Below are 19,530 nucleotides of genomic sequence, written 5' to 3' on the forward strand. Positions count from 1 at the left end.
ATATGTGCCATCATAAACTGCTGACCTGAAAACAGTTCAGTAGTTAATTAAATAACAATAATATAATAATTTACTCAGTAATGTTTGGGTGTAGAAATGTAACAAATTACTTTACTTATTTTAAAACGTGCTTAAGAAGTAAAATTACTAATTTATAAATAGACTCAAAAAAGTACAAGTATCCATACAAGCTATACTCAATTACAATTGAGTATTTTTACAGATCATTTAATAATCCATAATTCTAAATTATTGCCAGTATTTTCCTACATCGCGGTATCCCTTTAAATGAACAATCAAACAAAAAAAAGTTAGTTAGTGTGTTGATGTTTAGTGTATGAGTGCTGTTTATTATTGATGTGGCTGCAGTTGCCCTGCTATGATCCTGTGGTCCTGGATGGATGGAAGGAGTGGGCTGCTCTGCTCTACTGCCTGATTCGCTCTGCGCGTCCGTCGGCGCAGTGCGTGGCCCTGCGTCGGCCTGTGTGCGCGCTTATAGGTCGGACTGAGCAGAACCAAGTGCGCGCCTGCGTGACTGCGCGTCGCAGAGGAGGGGGAGAGGTCCAGCTGCAAAAAAAAAAAAAAAAAAAAAAAAGAAGAAGAAGGAGGAAAAAAAAAAAGACACGCCCTCACAATGGCAACATCCAGCGGCTTGTAGCAGAGGCTGATCTGAGGCTGAGGGGCGCCGTGCTGCGCACCGGGAGTCAGAGCAGCGACGGCCGCTGTCGGTCCCCCAGAGAGGCGGCGTTTGGACCCGCTCTACAGGACTACGCGTTTTGGTTTGGTGCTGGAGTATTGAACCCAAATGATAATGGAGCGGCGGAGGGGAGAGTCGCACCGTCTCCATCTGTGAGAGGAGAGGCGCGTCCACCTGCTATCACCGGAGGCCCGGGCTGCTGCTGCTGCTGGTGGTGCTGGTTGTAGTGGCAGCAGGGGGGGGTGGGGGTGCTGGTGGTGGACATGCAGGGGAAGTGTTTGCATTTCGGGGGAAAGACGCATCTGTGGTAGCGGCTAAGGAGGATCCCATTGCGGCGGAGGAGGAAAAAGGCGCAGATCAGGCGCACACGCTCCGGAGGTAGGCAGTAAATACGGTTATTACAACACTGTGTGTGTCCCTGTCTGTCTCTGTGTGTGTGAATAGGCATGCACATGACATCTCAGTTTATTACACACTACACGCTGATTATTTTTTTTTCTCCCTCCTGTGATCGGACATGTTTTTTTATTCTGAGGCTGAGACGCGCCGTTGTAGTGAAGCAGCTCCATGGGACAGCCTGCGTTCATCACCCACTCCCTGCAAAAATACCCCCACCTACTCAGCTCCAACTATTCCCTTTAATGCTCACAAACAGCACGGCACGTACACATGCCATGTGTGCTGATGCATACTGAGGTCAGTGTGTGTATGTGTGTGTATTTTGGAGACAAACAGTGGCCTGTGGACGTCATTTTAGTCCACCTTCCTGCTGCCCCTTAAAAGAGGAATAAAAAATGAATAAAGGCAAGTAATATATAGTCAAAACTGATGAATGATTCATGAAGGAGCTATTGAAACCTAATGGGATAACATATCATTCTACAGCAAGGCCCCTCTACTCTGATATGGCCCATAAATGATTCATAAGTGCTTTATACGCTCGGATCCCTAAAAAACTGGCCCTAAACATTAGGATAAGCTGAGCACACACAGGTGCACCAGGGCGTGTGTGCATGCCTGCACTGTGGGGGTCACTAGACCACTATGTGCTCCCTTTGGAGGATGCTTTATGACAGATGTTTACTGGGTGTCCCAGGCAGCCACTTTCTCTACCCGCCAGACAACTCTCTATGGAAAATAATGAGCTGCGGATCCTGATAACAGCCCCTGTTTAGGTCGGTGCAGCTTCCTTTGAATTGGATTTTAATTGGTTTGCACTGATGCAAGCTGAAATTTGGACGATGATGGGATTTTCAAAATAAATCTTGGTCAATTCTGGTCAGATTGATGTTAAAATATTTTGGTTTTGGAGATCTGAGCAAACACTGAAGGCTTCTCTGCATATTTTTGATCACTTGTAGGAGCATACAGTATATATACATATATATATATATATATATATATATATATATATATATATATATATATATATATATTTATTAACCAATAGTTCAGAGGCCACTTATAGCCTTTTCCAACCCTCTTCACTGCTTGAGAAGCAGCAATGGAAAGTAGATGGAAAGCCATGCATTGATTGAGTCAAAGTGAGCTTATAAGAAGGCCAAATTGAGTTGACACGTTGATATGAGTGTCATTATCATGTGTGACCTGGGGCAGTGTGACGTATGGAGAGTAGAGGATCATCACCATCACTGTGGGACTGTGTTTTTCTTTGTTCTGTATAAGGTTCCACCAAGCCTCCTATGGAGATACGTCTCTACCCACATCCCCTCCTGGCCAGTTTCATTGCTTCCACTAAAGTGTCATCCTCTGTTCACTTTAAATTGGGTGAGAAATCAAGCCCAGTGACACATTTCAACTCCACAGCTCTTTTCCACAGTTACAAAGACAGCGCTGCATGGTGAGTTTCCTCTCAATGCGTTTAAAATGCTATCGGAGCATTATTTTAAAGCAATAAAGCCTGCAGCTTGTGTACATACTGTCTTATCTCCCCCTGCCCATGTGTGCTCTGTAGCTTTGCCTCTGATTCAGCGTCAAGCTCGTGGTTTGAGATTTTTACAAAAAAGAGAGTCTCAACTAGAGAAAATGAGTACATCCTATTGATCGTGGACACATTCTGCGTATGTGAGGACACCCATTTAGAACATGTGCTTTTTGAATAATAATAATAATAATAATAATACTGCATTGGATTTTATATTGCGCTTTTTCAGAGACACTCAAAGCGCTTTACATTGATGTGCATTATTCTTTCACTGCACACACGGTGGTGGTAAGCTACTATTGTAGCCACGGCTGCCCTGGGGCAGACTGACAGAAACGAGGCTGCCATAGTGCGCCATCTGTCTCTCCGTCCACCACCAACACTCATTCACACACCATATTCATACTAGGCTTTGTAAGTAAAGTGCCTTGCTCAAGGACAAAATGACAATAACTTGGACAGAGCCTCCAACCCTTTGGTTATTGGATGACCTACTCGCCCATTGTATGTAGGTAGCACCTAATTCTGTACTCTCATCTTGTTTTCAAACCAATACACATAACTCAATTAGAACTGTTTATGATAAAATAAACCAGACGAGGATGGAAACATTTGTACCCTCATGATGTTCATACTACAATAACTCAGTTGCACTATCTTTGAAAAGAGACCATCTCCATGCACATGCACCAAAGGGTTCAAACACAGTTAAAATTCCAATTTGGGAACGTCTTGGACAGGTGTTTTTCCAAAATCTAGGTGGACCTTATCTTTTGTTGGTTTAACAGTCTGTGTTTAAAAAAAAAAAGGCCTAAAATCAGTTGTGCTACACGTGGGCTTTTATGAATGACTGTGGACAACAAGTGAGATTTGTTTCTATGGGAAGCCATGCTGGGGTGGTGCACTTTATAGGGCAATGAAGCAGCTTTGCTCTGTCCTAATGTATGTGAGCCCTTAAGGACTGACTGCACATTAAAGGCAGCTGAGTTTGTGTCAGGCCATGTTTGCTGCAGCCCACTGTGTCGACCTCAGCCTCAGGTTTGGGCTCTGACACGCTGGCAGTGGAAGAGCCAGTGTCTCATTCGCTCTCTCTCTCTGCACTGCTGCTGCTGAGTTCTGTAATTAAAGGCAGAGATAAGTCCAGGAGAGAAGGCTGGGCTCTGATTGCTTTTCGTGGCCGCGAGCAGAGAGCTGCATTGTGTCCTTAGAGACTGAGGCGCTACTGAGCTCTTTGCTGCTTGCTCTGCCACCCCCCACCAGTCACCAGGGATCAGGGAGACACTATTTTACTCACATGCTATTGGCAATGCTCATGTTTATCTGTGTAAACAAACTTACATGCATCCATACAGTACTATTATAAATCACCACATCTATTGAGAAATTATTAATATTATGCTTAATAGAGCCCGATTGATATGGGATATTTAAAACTGATATTAATACCAATATTGGGGGTAAAAGCCGTATGCTGATAACAGATATATCAGCTGATGTATGAAATAAAAACCTTGATAAACACAGGAGATATATATATACTGTACATGAACACAAATTCTAATAATACCCAGATAATGATTCAAGACAGAGAAGCAAAACACTACTAAATTAAAAAAATAATTACCTTTAATTAGTAACTCCACTGATAAATAAGAAGGCAAACTTGTACACACCGTATTTCTGAAATACAATGTAAAAAAATAAAATAAAAGATAAAGTTGCTCAAAATAAAAATGAATAAATCAAAAAAGGCAAAATGTAAACAATGCACTAGAATAGAAGCTTTTTATTGTTATTGTACAACATATACAACAAAATTAAAGTGCACGCTTAAATAAAATAATGGAAAAATGAATATAAATATATAATACTATAATACTCAGCACACTATACTATGTACATTACCGCCATAACATGCAATATGAAAATGTAAAACTGTTTAGATAAATAGATATGGCACATATAGTGGATTGCACATGTAGTTTGTGTAGTGCATTTTTCCCAGTGTTGTAATTTTGTAATCATTATCGCCGATTCAAAAGTGTCATCTTATAAAGCAGAAAGCACAGCACAATTCTCCACGCAGCAACAAAGTTATTACATCAGTTACATATTAGGGGCCAAGCAATTAATCTTGGCCGGGCTAATGATCGAGGTTGATGAATCTGTGACAGCTAAAATCGTCTCAATTAATCGGCTATAATGCAGAAGTGCAGTGCAGTTTGTTGTTACGTAAGAATGCATTTCTTTTTTAAAGTAACAAACTCAATTACCATCATTGACATACTGTAGCTGTGTGACCCACGTTATAAAAGCACGTCTCGTAGGCCTGGGCAATATAACGAGATTCAAGATATATCGAGATTTCTATTTTGGCAATATAGAAAATTTCAATATCGCCAATTAGAATATATTTCATTTTATTGCTTATTTTGTAGTTAAATACTCGTTTTAAGAGTTGCTGCTTTTGATACTTCTAGAATAATAAAAGCACAGTTAGATGGATTAATGAGTGCATCCTAACCCAGACCATCCCCTGTACAAGCCACACTTCAAAACTTCAAAATCAATCAATCAATCAATCTTTATTTATAAAAAAAGCACTTTTAATACATAGAAAATGCAGCTCAAACTGCTTTTACGTAGTTAAAAATGTACCCACCCCACACAAAAGCTGTCTACCACACACAGATGCACATGTTAAAATAAGGACAGAATAAGGACAGTGGCACATGGCTGGTTACAGAGGCTCAAGGTAAGGAGACATCACAAGGAGCCGTCTGCACCAGGAGCAGCACACAGACCATGGGTACAAGGTGCTGAGACAGAGCCCCCAGTCCAGCCAAACAGCAGAAGCTATTCACCATCACTGAGGGCCACGAGACAGACAGCACCACTGTAGCCATGGCCCATCACAGCTCCTAGTGCAGAGGACCCCCCCCCCCGAGGAAACACTGGGATAGTAATCCTAAAAACTATAAAAATCACATAAAAGAACAATCATAAAACTATAAAAACAGCATAAAAGATAGCAACAAAAACATGAAAGATAACAATCCTAAAATAATAATTATTTAAAAGCTCATTTGAAAACGTGGGTCTTGAGCCTTTTCTTAAAAACATGAACTTTCTTCAGCCCTGAGGTGCTCCGGCAGACTGTTCCACAGATGGGGGTCGTAAAACTGGAACGACGCCTCATCGTGTGTGCGTGTCCTGACTTTTGGGATTATTAAAAGGCCAGCGCCGGAGGACCTCAGAGCCTTGGAAGGTTCATAGGGTAGAAGTAGTTCAGAATGGTAAGAAGCCCAAGACCACTAAGACACTCAAAAATCAGTGAGATAACTTTAAAATCGATCCTTAAACACATAGGGAGCCAATGCAGCGATTTTAAAAAGGGTTTAATGTGTTTCTGCCTCCTGGTCTTTGTCAGGACACATGCTGCTAAACTTTGTAATAATTGTAAACTTGAAATACTCTTTTTGGGAAGACCAGAAAGCAGGGCATTACAGTAGTCAATTTGACTAGCAAGAAAAGCATGCATTACCGTCACTGTGTTGGGCTTAGAGAGAATGGGGCGGACTCTGGCTATGTTCTTCAAGTGATAAACACATCCTATGGCTAAAAGTAGCTCTTAGTGATGTCGCTCTTGGAAAAATCTTCGAATTCCTCAAATTTTAAGATTTTTTTTTACAATTTTTCCTTGTCAGGATAAAAGTAATTCACAAACCATCTTAGGCCCTGAAAGAGCTTCTAAGGTGAAAAAATGTTAGGAGTAGTGAGGAGGACTTTTAAGAAGCCTAAAAGTGTCTTAAACAGACAGAAACAGAGAGGACAGCAAGATATTCTCTGTGTTTAACGACAGTGATTTAAAAAGAAGCTACCGGCTTATATTTATTATTATTATTATTATTATTATTAGTTCTTTCACTCCATCCACCAAGTTGTATTGTTTTAAACTCTAACTGGCAATAAAACGAATCAGTATCGGACTTTTCTCACACAGTAACGTAATAGCTGCCTTGTATTGCTGCGTGATATTTGTTTGCTCCCTTCTCTGTGTGCTGTAATCTCTGCCCTCGCCTTGATTGCAGCAGGTAACAGTGCTTCACACTCATATCTTGTGCCACAGGACAGGGAATGATGCATTGATTAGCAGGACCAGCAATCACAGTAATCACTGACAGCTGTGTCTGCTTCACCATTCACTAAATCTACTCCTTGCTCAGAGTTGCTCTCAGAAACTTCCTGAATCACTTTAAAGCTAAGATTCCTTGCTAGGAATGTTCGCTTTGTGAATATGGGGACACGTTTTTCACTTGTTCAGAGGGAATCAAAAATGCTGTTTGAAGTTTAGATAAAAGTTTCTCTCTCTGGGTCTCAGAACAGAGAACAAAAACTTGAGTTTTGTCCTGATTGAGCTGGAGAAAGTTTACTGCCATCCATGATTTGATATCTAAAATACAGTTAAACGGAGCATCCATTGTACTGGTGTCATCAGGCGACACGGAGATATACAGCTGTGTATCGTCAGCGTAAGTGTGGAAGTTCCCTCCGTGCCTCCTGATGACATCACCAAGAGGGAGCATATACAGATGAAATAAAACAGGGCCTAAAATTGATCTCTGAGGTCATTTTATGGACCTTTGAGGGGCCCACTAGGTGCTTTAGTCCGCTTAAAAGAATGGTGTGGTCTATGGTATCAAAAGCGGTACTGAGGTCCAGTAGAACCAACACTGTTAGCTTTTTCAAGTCCTCAAATCTTGAGGAGGGTAGTCTCTGTGCTGTTGTTCACTCTAAAACCAGACTGGTACTTTACAAAAATATTTATATTAGCTAAAAAGTAGCATATATTGTGCAGCACTTTGTTAATAAATGTGCCTGTATTGCGTCTTGCATCTACAAATTTAACCCTGAATTATCTTTCTATTAAGACTTTATTGAGTTAAAAACATTGAGATTTATATCACCATTTTGAGAAAAAATATTGAGATATAAGTTGTGGTCCATATCGCCCAGCCCTAATGTCTCGACATATTACTGAAAAATGTAAATAAATGTGCATTTATTACACAAAATCCCAGAACACTGATAATCAATCATTCTTTCTTTCTTTAGAATAGTCAAACACTTTATAATAAACGTAAGCTTCCAGTCATGTTTTTGCAAGAAGCGTGAAACGTTCTTCATATTGATCAGCCATCGCAGTTTGCCTGAATTTCACCTGGTAATCAATCAATACAAATTGTTGCATGTGTGGTATTCTAGCGTTGACTGGTAGCTCTCTGAACATTTAATTAAAGCACAAATACTCTGAAGTTGGTGTGAGACTGTTTAAGGGCCCAGGTGAGCCAACAAAAAAAACACAAATTTTTTTTATTTTTATTTTTTGCCATTTTTCCAATTCAGATTCAGCATCCTTGACCCTGTGAACACGTGAAGGCTGAAATGTTATTGAATAAAAAATGTCTAATATGAAAATAGAACACGATAATCTAACCGTGTAAAGAAAAAGAACAAAATAATTGGATTTTTCCAAGTACACTGAAATCCTAAAACAAAGGTCAGTGACTGGCTGTTCAGTCCAGCAGAGAAGGCTTTTTTTCCACTGGTGTGCCAGTAAGAGGTGTGAGCCGCTGAGGCTAAACTGCTACAGTGCAGTCTTGTATAATCAATTAAAAACAACCCAATCAGAAAGACATTAAAGGAGCTCTCTCTTCGATTGGCTGCTCGTCGACATCGGCAGAGCGGTTGATGTGTGATTGGGCTGTAATGTAAATGTGAGCCCGTTAGCTGTGTCTCCGCCTTTTCACTTCCATAGCAGCAGCAAGCCAACCGACGAGGACTGCTGTGCACTCTGCGGGCCGGGAGGGAAACACAGACATGCTCATGATGCAGGATGTGGGTGGGCCTCAGTGTTTTAGAAAAGAATAGAAAAATGGCCCTGGCACTCTCCTCCTCTCACACTGTAGATTCATTCCTGACAGCTGGCTGGCTACAGTATACACTGAGGGGTCCAACCTCCGTTAGAGGGACTCCCATGGCAGGTAGAAGTAAGGGCACTCTGAGGTTTAAAAGGAGGGAAAGAATGCTGATGGAAAGCCAAATCTATCCACAAATTTCAGTGTCGTTATGAATTAGTTCTGCTAGGATAATTAAAGCAATATATCAGGATTTCAGCTATTACCAAATAAAAGTCCAATTAAACTGGGGTCTATTAAAGCACTTTCTGCCGTGCCTACTTGATCTCAATATGTAGGCTGGTGGCCACTGGGACCATGAGCGTGCAGGCTTGACGTTCATAGCTCATTTCCTGCGTTCACGTCAGACCCTTATATTGCAGATGGCTAGATAATGTGAAATTTCCCCACTCCCGAGTCTCCTTTTACATCAGCTCGTGGGATTCGTGAAACACTCAGCGAGACTTGACGCTGGTCGGAAAAGGTGGAGATTCAGTGTCGTGGACACATGTGCACTGACATGAATGGTGTGAAAGCACAATAACCACAACGTGACTCGGGGAGGGAGAACGCTACATGACGGTGCTGGATTTGAGTTGGTTTCACACAGTGTTCCTTATGCATTGTTCCTTTTGTGATGACACACAGTGACACAAACAGCTCTGGATTTTTGTTGTGTAATAACACTAATAGATTCCCCTTTTTTTTTTTTTTCTAATTTGAACTTTGTTCCCTCATGTTGGATTCATGGAAGCACCGTAGTCATGTTACGGTGGACATGTCGTGGTCCCTACCACAGGAATAATGAGGCACCTTCATTAGCCTTATTTTTGATATGCTGTGTTGAACGGAGGGGGAGGAGGTGAGATGAAATAAAGGGGTTGATGAAGAGAAAGGAAGAAAAACACGATGGAGAAAGCACAGTGAGGGAGGGAAAGCTGTACAGGAGAGGCATGGTGGGAAGATGAGAAGATGGACTGGACGGACAGAGGGAGTAGCAGTACGGAAAAAATAGAGATAGACATAGTTACTGTTGTCGGTAGGGGTTCACAGTGCGTCTTTCCAGTACAGCCAGTGTGAACAAACAAACCATCGTCAGCGTGGGTTCTAATAGGAGAAAGGCTTGCTGTGCCCTGGATGTTTCCCTCCACCTTTCATTTTCTAAATGCTGTTTTGTCTGTTCACCACTTAACAAGCCACCAGAATGAAAACCACACTTTATTTGCTGCTGTACATAATTACCATCCATTCAAGACAGGCTTGTTTGCCAGTCTAAACTATTTTGTGAATTTATGTACAAATAAGAGACAGGCTATATTTGGCTGTAAATCTTTTCAAAGCATATACAAGCTGAGGGGTTTGAAGCATTGCTCATCATTTGAGAGTTGTTGTAATTAATTTTTCTTTATTTGTGCTAAGGCTGGACGCTGCGTCATTACTGCCCCAATCAGGAATGAGTCACAACTTAATGGAAGGACAATTTGATCTTTACTTGTATTTGATGGAGATGGCAGTACAGGATGACAAAACAAAAAAAAAATAATACAACCGTTGAGGAATGCTTCCCATTTACAATAGCGCGCCAGAGGCGAAACATAATGCATGCATGACACATCTGTGCAGAAGTCAAATGAGAAATGTTTTTGAATATCTTAACACATAAAATGTGAATTGAATTGCATACATGAATTTCAAGTTGGATCTGACCCTGATCTGTTGGATGATCTGCGTGATGATACAACAGCATGACTGCCATTCTACTACCAGTAATAATTATAATCATTCACAGCTAGTGGTCCTTGTCACGGGAGTGTGGGGCACAATGGAAATAATAATTAGAACTTCTCATTTGAGATGCATCACAGGAGAGTACATGAAGTGTGTACTGCAATTCTGACTTCCTGGATGTACAGATGTGTACACACACGTTTCTCTGTGTGTTTTCTTAACCGTGCTTGAGCAGCTATTGGGTTTTTCTCAGCCTTGTGGCTCCTGTGAGTTCTCACAATGAACACACACACGCACACAGTAAATAGTCTATTTTACATTATGACAGTGAGCCAGTTCATCGCTGTCATTAAGAACTAGCTAATTGTAGCATAAAGAGACATTAAGGACATGGATGTCACCTTCACGTTTATTCTGGGCTCACCCCGACAGCGACATCCAGTGATGTTTTGAAGGTTTGTCATGCACAAATACGTACAGTATATTTCAACACACTATCTCTCAGTGCCTCACGAGCACATATTCCCTCGTCATCATTCAGCAACTGTGTCAGAATGCTGCCCACATACATCACAGAGGGGCTTCAGTTTAACCACCTCTGATAAAGAAGCAAATTCATCACAGTCACTGCATTCTTTTTAATCTTGTGGGTATTTTGATTTTAATTGAAAGGACTTTCAGACCTGTGACACACGGGTTCATGTTTGGCTTGAATGTGGATTTATTTGGATGGATGTTCTGTCTGAGAATGATTAAAATCACTTGTTGTAAAGTTTAATGGTAACGTGTCTTTCAATAGCTCAGGGGTGTTAAACTCATTTTAGTTCAGGGGCCAAATACAGACCTGATCTCAAGTGGACCACAGATTTTAGGTGGAAAAACGAGTTATTTCAACATTAATGTGCACTAGCTTGCATTTTCATATATAAATAACATGTAAAGAATGTAAGGCAGCTACAATATCCTGGCAACAAATGATAGCTATCAGTCCCTGTGACCAATTTATTGTTTAATTTGGTGAAATTTTGTGAAATAATTTGAGGAAAATTGCAGGATTTTGGAAAAATTTGAAATTAAAAATAACTGCCATCATGTGATAAAAGCTTTGACAAAATTGTGAGGCCTGGAAATATTCTGGAGTTTCATGGAGTTTGTGTATTTAAGGAGGATGAGATATCTACAACAGAATTACTGTATGTGGTCATTTGCACAATGATTGACGTTTTCTGTCTTTTTTTGCTTTCCCCTGTGGGCCAAATTGAATGCTCTGAAGGGCTGGATTTGGCCCATGGGCCTTGAGTTTGAAACGTGCAATAACTGTAAAATGGGATACTCAAATAAAATGACAAAAACAGCTAAACTGAAAGACTATCCTTTCTAACCTTTACTGTAAGAATGAGAGGTCGTTTAGAAGCATATGAAATGAAAAACTCTTTAAACGCACACTTGAGGTCGACATGTTTGACCAAAGTGCAATGTTCATGTAACTTCAACTGGTTTTATGTGGTTAAAGGCATCCAATGGTTTCAATGGTAGTGTAGACTTAACTGTTTCAAGGTGTATACACATATTAGCTGAAAGGCATGTGTGCATCTGTAGTACAATGGATGATGGTGGCATCCAAATACTGTAGCATTACCATTTTTAAAGTCAGATTTTTTGTTTCGAAATTCTTCTACCTGTTCCTGTTTTAATTAGGAGTGTGACGATATCTCGATATTTGAAATATTGCGATATTTTTCCGCACGATCGATTATCGATATGCTCCCGCTAAGTAAACCTTTTCTGCTTTTTCACTAAAATGTGCAGGTACGTCTTCACATACATTTTGTCACTGTTTTTTGAAGTAACCAATATATTGTTTACTGGAATATTGCACTATAATGGTGTCACTGGTAAGAAAGACCCTATTTTTTGTTTACACAAAGCCCTATTGGAGATACACACTTATTTATAGAAATGTTGCACTAAAATAGTGTCAATTTATTGTCTTTCAGAGATATTAAATAAAATTTTTATTTTTTCCACTTAATCTTTTTTTTTTCTTGTTATGTCATAGATTATCGTAGATTGATTTCTGACCAATATATCAATAATCGCAGTATCGTCATATAGTGAGATAATCGTTATCCTGAGCCTTGTATCGTATATCGTATCGTATCGTGAGGTACCCAGTGGTTCCCAACCCTAGTTTTATTTAGAATTAATGTCATAATATTGAAGAAATGGCAAAATTAGATACAGTTTCACCACAGACTATCTATGGGAACAGAAATATGAATATGACGCAATGTCTGAATGCTGATTGGCTGGAATCTTCAAAATAGCGATGCCCACTTATGAAGAATATTGCATGTGTTTGAGGCTAAAAGTTGACATTAGTGACTCCTGAAGACATTTCTTACACAAATTAGTAACACATTTTCATTTGTCATCCAAAGTGCATTCATATGATTGGTTAAGTATTGCTTTAAGGTGTCCCATCTGGTCCGTTTCAGCCTTCAAAATCACGCTATTAAAAAAGTAAAGTGTAAGTTCAACAACGTTATATTACCATGTTCATTACGTACGCTGTTTAGTTATGATGTGTTGATCACAGAGTGTGTACTGAAGTCCAAAGAAATCAGATATCTGAAACCCTAATGAATTATGTTTTCCTTTTAATACTTACTCTGCGTAATCCAACCGCTGGCAGGATGGGATTTTCTTTGTGGATTTTGGCTTGTGGAGTCAAATAGTTTCCCATTGTTATTGTTGACTCTGCGAAACATGCTATTCAGCATTTTCTATTGAAACCTGAGTGCAATTTCTGCAAGGATGATAAGAAAGATCTTTGCATCAGAATAAAAAGGATCAGGGATGTCATGAAGCAAAACGGAGTGCGACTATTGTCTTTATCCATCTGACTCTGCATCAGTTTATTTTCTATACCACTGTGCACAAGCCTGGTATTAAAGTGACCTAATAGGTACATTTTCTGCATCTTTCGCCCCAGCCTTATACCAGACGCTCATTTGTCCTTGTGTTTTATCCAAGCACTCATTGCTATTTAATCTAATCATATGTAAGGTAAACATACATATTCCTTAATAATAGTCAGTAATCAGTAAATGATAAACAAATGTGTCTTAATTCTCCTTTAAGGATGAAATAAAGAGTACATTGAAGGAAGAAAAGTGACAAAACAGTGAAGCAGATATAGGAAAGGCAACAGAGGCTGCGTTGCCAGATTTGGTTTAGTGTCAGAAAAAGGTGGAATAGCCTGTATCTTGGTCTATTTTTGACACTTTATGGGTGGAATTAGCTCTATCTGACAACTGGCTGGCTTCTTGGGTAAGATGCAACACTGACACATTCCTGAATAGAAAAAGTAAATAAGCAGAAGCTGCTCATTCATGTACTTGTTAAATAGGTTTTAAATAGGCTACATACCTGAGCTAAGATCAGTAAAATGATATTAGTTTAATGCAGACGAGCCAATGTATGAAGATGTTACCTTTGAGGGTTCTCTGCCTGATAACAACTGTTGGTTTGAGTCAATTAGTGCTGAAATCAACAGTTTTTCATTAAATACTGAAACGATTGATAAGAATTTGGGGAATGAGATTATTTTACAATATGTAACTTAATACTACCCTGAAAAAGTAGCATTAATATGTCATGGGTTTGCTCTAAGAAATGTATTTATTTATTCTGGCTTTGTGGAATTCTGATACATGTCCTCCTTTCTGGTTTTAGATAAATGTCCATCATATCTTAGGTGCTGCAGCTTGCTGTCCATAACAGTAGCTTTCCCATCATCCTGGCATTTTACAGACTTCCTGGTAGACTTTAGATTCTTGTGTGGAAATTGCTGTTGAGAAGCATTAGGTTTTAGTCTTCGTTTGAAACCAGCAGCTCCTATCAGTTCTTTTAGCAGCCTGGGTCGGCTAATTGCCGTAGCCGCGTCAAGAGAAAAGTGGCAAGAATAGAGCGGTGTGTCTTTAGGAAGCTATGTCTAGGCACTTTGTGGCTTCTTTCCTATTTTATTACTGTAAGCAAACCTGTGAAGACGCATCACTTTCCTTGCTACAAATCTGCTGGAAATTACATCCAAAGGCCGAACAATGCAATAGTTTCTCAACGTATGGCAAGTGTCAGGTCAGTAGCGAAAACTTTGACCGCGTTATAAGATAATCCACTCCACATTTAATTTGGTTTTCATTCTGTTTGACCCTTTTATTAGACTTAAGTTTGCTTGTCAGATAGTTGGCGTTAACCCAAATGTATTTATTGTTCAAAAGTAAAATGATCCAATAAACTTTGCAGGGAATTGTTGCTGCTGAGTTGTGTTTTAATAACATGATTTTATTTCATATATAACTGGTACAGTACCCGTTGGAGGTATGTATTCATATAGTGGGGGCTTAAGTAGATTTGTCAATTATGGCCAAATGAGTATGTGTTCGAAGTATGGATGTACAAAGAGGTGTACATACTCTGTAATCTGTAGTGTTATAAAGGGGTATATCTGCGGGTGCAAAGTGAAATAGCGTGTGCGATTTCCTTGGTGTAATTCTATGGGACATGCGCATGATAAATTGATGAATAAAGTTTGCACCAATGTTCACTGGACTTAAGCAAATGGATAATAAATGTCATCCCCTGTATTTAGACACTCCGTCAAGGAAAAACTAAAAAAACTCAGTTGGAAAATTCATTTCGCACATCCAAGTTGATCCATTAGGTTTGGTGAAAATATCAGCGTTTATAATGACGTGTTTGCAGAGAAATGTGCATGTTTCGCTGTTTGCTTTGAGCACAGCCGCTGCCATTGCCCGCCAATAACTGTTTGAAACTTCCGGGTACTCTTCCGTGTCGCAACTCTTTCTCTAAGCGGCTCTGTGTGCGTTCAGCATGTATATCCAAGGTGTTTATAAAGCCGTGTTGATGGAGACATGTGCATGCTTTGAGCACAGCAGCTGCGCACAGTCATGGAGACGGAGGAGGAAGTGGACTCTGTGACATGTGATTTAAAGGAAGTTTGGGATCACGGGGATAATTTTAAATAACCATGAAATATTCACTTTTAGCAGTACAAAAACGGTTATATTGTTGACCTTTTTCTTTTAAACCCAAACAAACTGCGACACAGTGTCACGTCATGAACCGGTGAACAGGAACCGGTAGTACCGCGCTCAAAACCGAGACGGAGCCGTAATCTTAAAATTAAAATGAACGTTTTGAACGTTTTGCAAAACAAAATAACGGATGCACACACTTGGGGTACGTGGAAGCCGTTGACAAAGTTTCAGGTCAAACAGACATCATGTGGGGGAGATGTTCGCTCCACAAACACATACACACACGCATGCAGAACTTTCTTGCTTGTATAGATAGATAGATAGATACTATACCATCAGAAGATACCTGACCTTCTAACAATGAAGAGTAAAGAAAATTTAGTAGCAAATCGCCTACTCGATTTTTAATTACCTTAAAAAAAAATTCTGCCATGTGAAGTGCCAAGAAATGACTCTGTTGTATTTAGCGCTGTACAAATACAATTTAATTAAATGGAGGTCTCCTAGGACTGCAGTGTTTAACTGAGGCAAAGTTCTTGGTTATGTAATTGCACTAACGCTATATTTAACGCTGCCTCATTCATCATTACAACAAAGGTAAATCTTTAAGCAGTGAATGAATAATATAATATATAATAAATGGATGAATACATAAACAACACAAAGTAACTCTTCAGCTTTGATTTAAGTGCCATGAAACAACTGTGTTGCATTTGGTGCTTTATAAATGAAATGAAATCTATTTTAATTCCATTTTAACAAAGTGTAATCTTTACACACGCTGACTCATCTTGTCAACATTGCTTTGATGCTTTGGGTCGGCACCTGCTAATTAGGGTAAGTAATGATGTTACAATTAATATTTCATCATTTTCTGCATGGTGATTTTTTTCTTGTTCCATTTTATTTGATGACGTTTCAGTCAAAATGGAAACGTGTCGTGTCCCAAAAATCTAACCAATACCATCTTTGCAAGGTTGGAGAATTTCATACAATTTTTTGGACTTGAGACCAATCACTGCAGGGTTCTTGTCAGCACTGTTGAGCGTATAGAGCCCCGACGTTGTAATTTTGATCCCCTATAGTGCGTTTTCAGCGGCGTCTCCATAACTGTCCAATATTACAACGGGTTCCACATAATACTTCATTTAAATATGAAAAGCCCATCTTGGAATCAGTCTTTTTAATAAAATGTTATTTCTTATCTATACAGTAGACCATTATTCCATTTTGGTCTATACTACTTATCAATTCGATTCCTTACCGATTCTCTTATTGATTCTCATTGGATGAGGGAATTAAATAATACAAATGGATTTGTTTGCTTTAACTTTTTATTATCTTATCTTTGTCTCTTTAATTTCCTGTAGGGATATCTGCTCTCTTGTAATCTCTTTTAATCCACCGGGTAAGGCAGGTATAGATTATTATTATTATTATTATTATTATTATTATTATTATTATCTTGTTTTATTATTTTATTTAGTTTTGCACGTATTAGTCTTTAACTATTGTTTGTATTTTTTTTCTAGTTGATTGTTATTATTTAATGTTTACATTGTTAGAGAGAGTGCAGTTCACCAAGTCAAATTCCTCGTGTGTATAACATACACTACATGGCCAATAAAGTTGATTCTGACTCTGATTGATAATAATATATACAATATATGACACTTTAGCAACAAACATTTGAGAATATTTATTTTGCTCCTTTTGAACTTCAACTTCAACTTCAACCAAAACTAATTACACATAAAACAAATAATTATTCTGTAAAAAAGAACATATTAGCCAAAAGTACAGCTGCACTTATTAAATGTGGTAGATTAACAATTTTTGGGCAGAAAAAATAGCATGTTTTCCTTGTCAAGAAGGATATGAGATTGTTCTGGACTTAGGGTGTCTCCAGCTGTGGAGAACACCCTTTCAGATGGTGTCGAGGATGCTTGGACACAGAGAAATTTCTCAGCTAAAGCTGATACCGTTGGCAATGTGTCCCTCTTCATCCACCACAGAGGGTGGCACTGTCCTTGGTAGGGATGGGAGGAAGGCTTCAATATAGTTGGACTTCTTCACTCTTTGGACTATGTAGGGCCCTATAAAAGCCACGTTAACAGAATCAAGGAATCGACCTTTGAAAACGGAATTACTGTTGAACGTGGAAATGGACAGAATTGGCATGGGGTTAGGTGCACCGCCCGCCCCCCTCCCATCCTTGTCGCTTCAAACACCGTCTAAACCATCCGGAACACTGAACACGGAAACTGCCAAAAAACTACACAAATCATCACTGACTCCTAAATAGGGAGCCACTAGTTCCCGTTTAATTTTATGGTGTCTGTGAATCTCCGTTCGTTTCTCGGAGCGGCACTCCGTGAAAACATGTGACGTCGTTACGTATTTACGACGCAAGAGGAACCGATAAGCAGACTTGACAGGCAAGCAAACAAACGATTCCAAGGAATTGGATTACTGCGAACTGGTTCTCAGAAAGAACCGGTTTTTGATTCCCATCCCTACTATACAGTAGTACTATACTACCAAGCATGAGTAACTCTATAACTACATTCATCTTGAACTTTTGGCTATTAAAGTAAGGCTGAAACGCAGATAAAAAAAATACTAACTTTAGCCTTACTTCACTAAATATGGCCCGCAGAGAGCTATAAATGTAAACATTTTCCATGCACCACGGGATCCCCCTATGCTGTGAAAAATTCCTGGTGACTGAGAACCCTGCACTGTGTCCTGTCCCGATCTTTGTCAATCATTACATCAGACGCAGCTGTTGCTGTTTAACTCCAGTAGTGCACATCTACTGAGAAATATTGGTTTTTCAGCAGCGTTCATCCAATGTGAATAGGATCTATTGCAGGTCCCAAGAGTACAAAGACTTTGTGCTCTTTAGCATTAACTAGCTTTCTAAAAACTAAACATAATACCACTTGGCCTGCCAATCCTTTTAACAGCACGTTTAGTCTTAATTTTAATCCTATGATTAGTATTGAATTTAGTTTTAGACATACATTAGTCATTGGATTTCATTTAAGTTTTAGTTTCATTACTTCAACCAATTTAGTCATCCTGCCTTTGTTTGCATTTAGTCTTTGTCTATATTTATTCACATTAATCATTAGTGGACCAAAAATAACACTGCCCTCGGCTGATTCCATGGCACACCGTGTTTTAAAAGCAGTGTAACTGTGGCAAGACTCATTACTTGAGTACTGGCAGTAACACAAAGTCAATCATTAGTTTAAATGGACTTCAGTGTCATTTAAGCACCAGTGAAGCTCTGACCCGCTGCTTCAAACCCATTGAACAATTGTTTACAGTACAAACCTGTATGACTTCATTCATTCATGTTTCATGTGTCAATAATTCAACTTTGTGAATGACGTGTGTGCTGTTAGTGATGCATACCACTAAGTGAGTATGTTTAATGGGGTGCATGATGATAAGTGCAAGGAATCTGTAGTGTTTTATTTTATTTATTTATTTATTTATTTATTTTGAAATTTTTTTTTTTTTTTAATTAAATAAGGGCTGTAATAACTGCTGGGCCCTTCACAGAACCACAGTCAAATTTGGTGTGAAAACTCTGCATGCTGTAGTGAGCAGCAGTAACTCGAAAATGTTTTAACAAAGTTAAAGATAAATATTCAAAAATTCAATAAGCTATGATAATGGCATAATGCAGCATTTCTCATGGAATTCACCTGAGAAGGCTGCACAACTTAAAGCATTTTGGGATTCAACAATTGCAAAAAAAAAACCCTCTTATAACATAGTACTGCATTTACCTTTTATCTCCAAATGATGTATGCAACCAGTTCCTACAGGGATCTGTCTCCGAGGTGTATATACATGCATCAGTACACCTTTTTGCATCTTGTGTGCACTATTTAGGTTTTTGTCAATGGTTTATTTATGCATGTTATTCCACTGGGAGAAAACCCGCTGGTGTTCACTGTGCATGCATACTTTATAGCCATATCATCTAATGGGTTGAAAACCTGCTATCAAAGACTGAGGGATTGTAGCTGTGTGCATCGTGTACAGTGTGTGTAGCACAAGCTTTGGTTGTAATGTGAATATGCACATGTGTTTAGGTGCCAGCTGTGGTATCCAGAGGTTATG

General features: G+C 39.3%; 1 protein-coding gene across 2 annotated transcripts in view; it reads left to right on the forward strand.

Moving 5' to 3' along the window:
• The first annotated feature begins 596 nt into the window (after positions 1 to 596).
• nexmifb (neurite extension and migration factor b) overlaps positions 597 to 19,530 on the forward strand; it is a 76,698-nt gene continuing 57,764 nt past the window's right edge. For both annotated transcript variants that reach the window (XM_028459457.1, XM_028459458.1), the window contains exon 1: positions 597 to 1,075. The gene's annotated coding sequence lies outside the window, so the exon portion shown is untranslated. The remainder of the gene's footprint in view (positions 1,076 to 19,530) is intronic.

The sequence above is a fragment of the Gouania willdenowi genome, chromosome 10, assembly GCF_900634775.1.
Source record: "Gouania willdenowi chromosome 10, fGouWil2.1, whole genome shotgun sequence".
Taxonomy (NCBI): Eukaryota; Metazoa; Chordata; class Actinopteri; order Blenniiformes; family Gobiesocidae; genus Gouania; species Gouania willdenowi.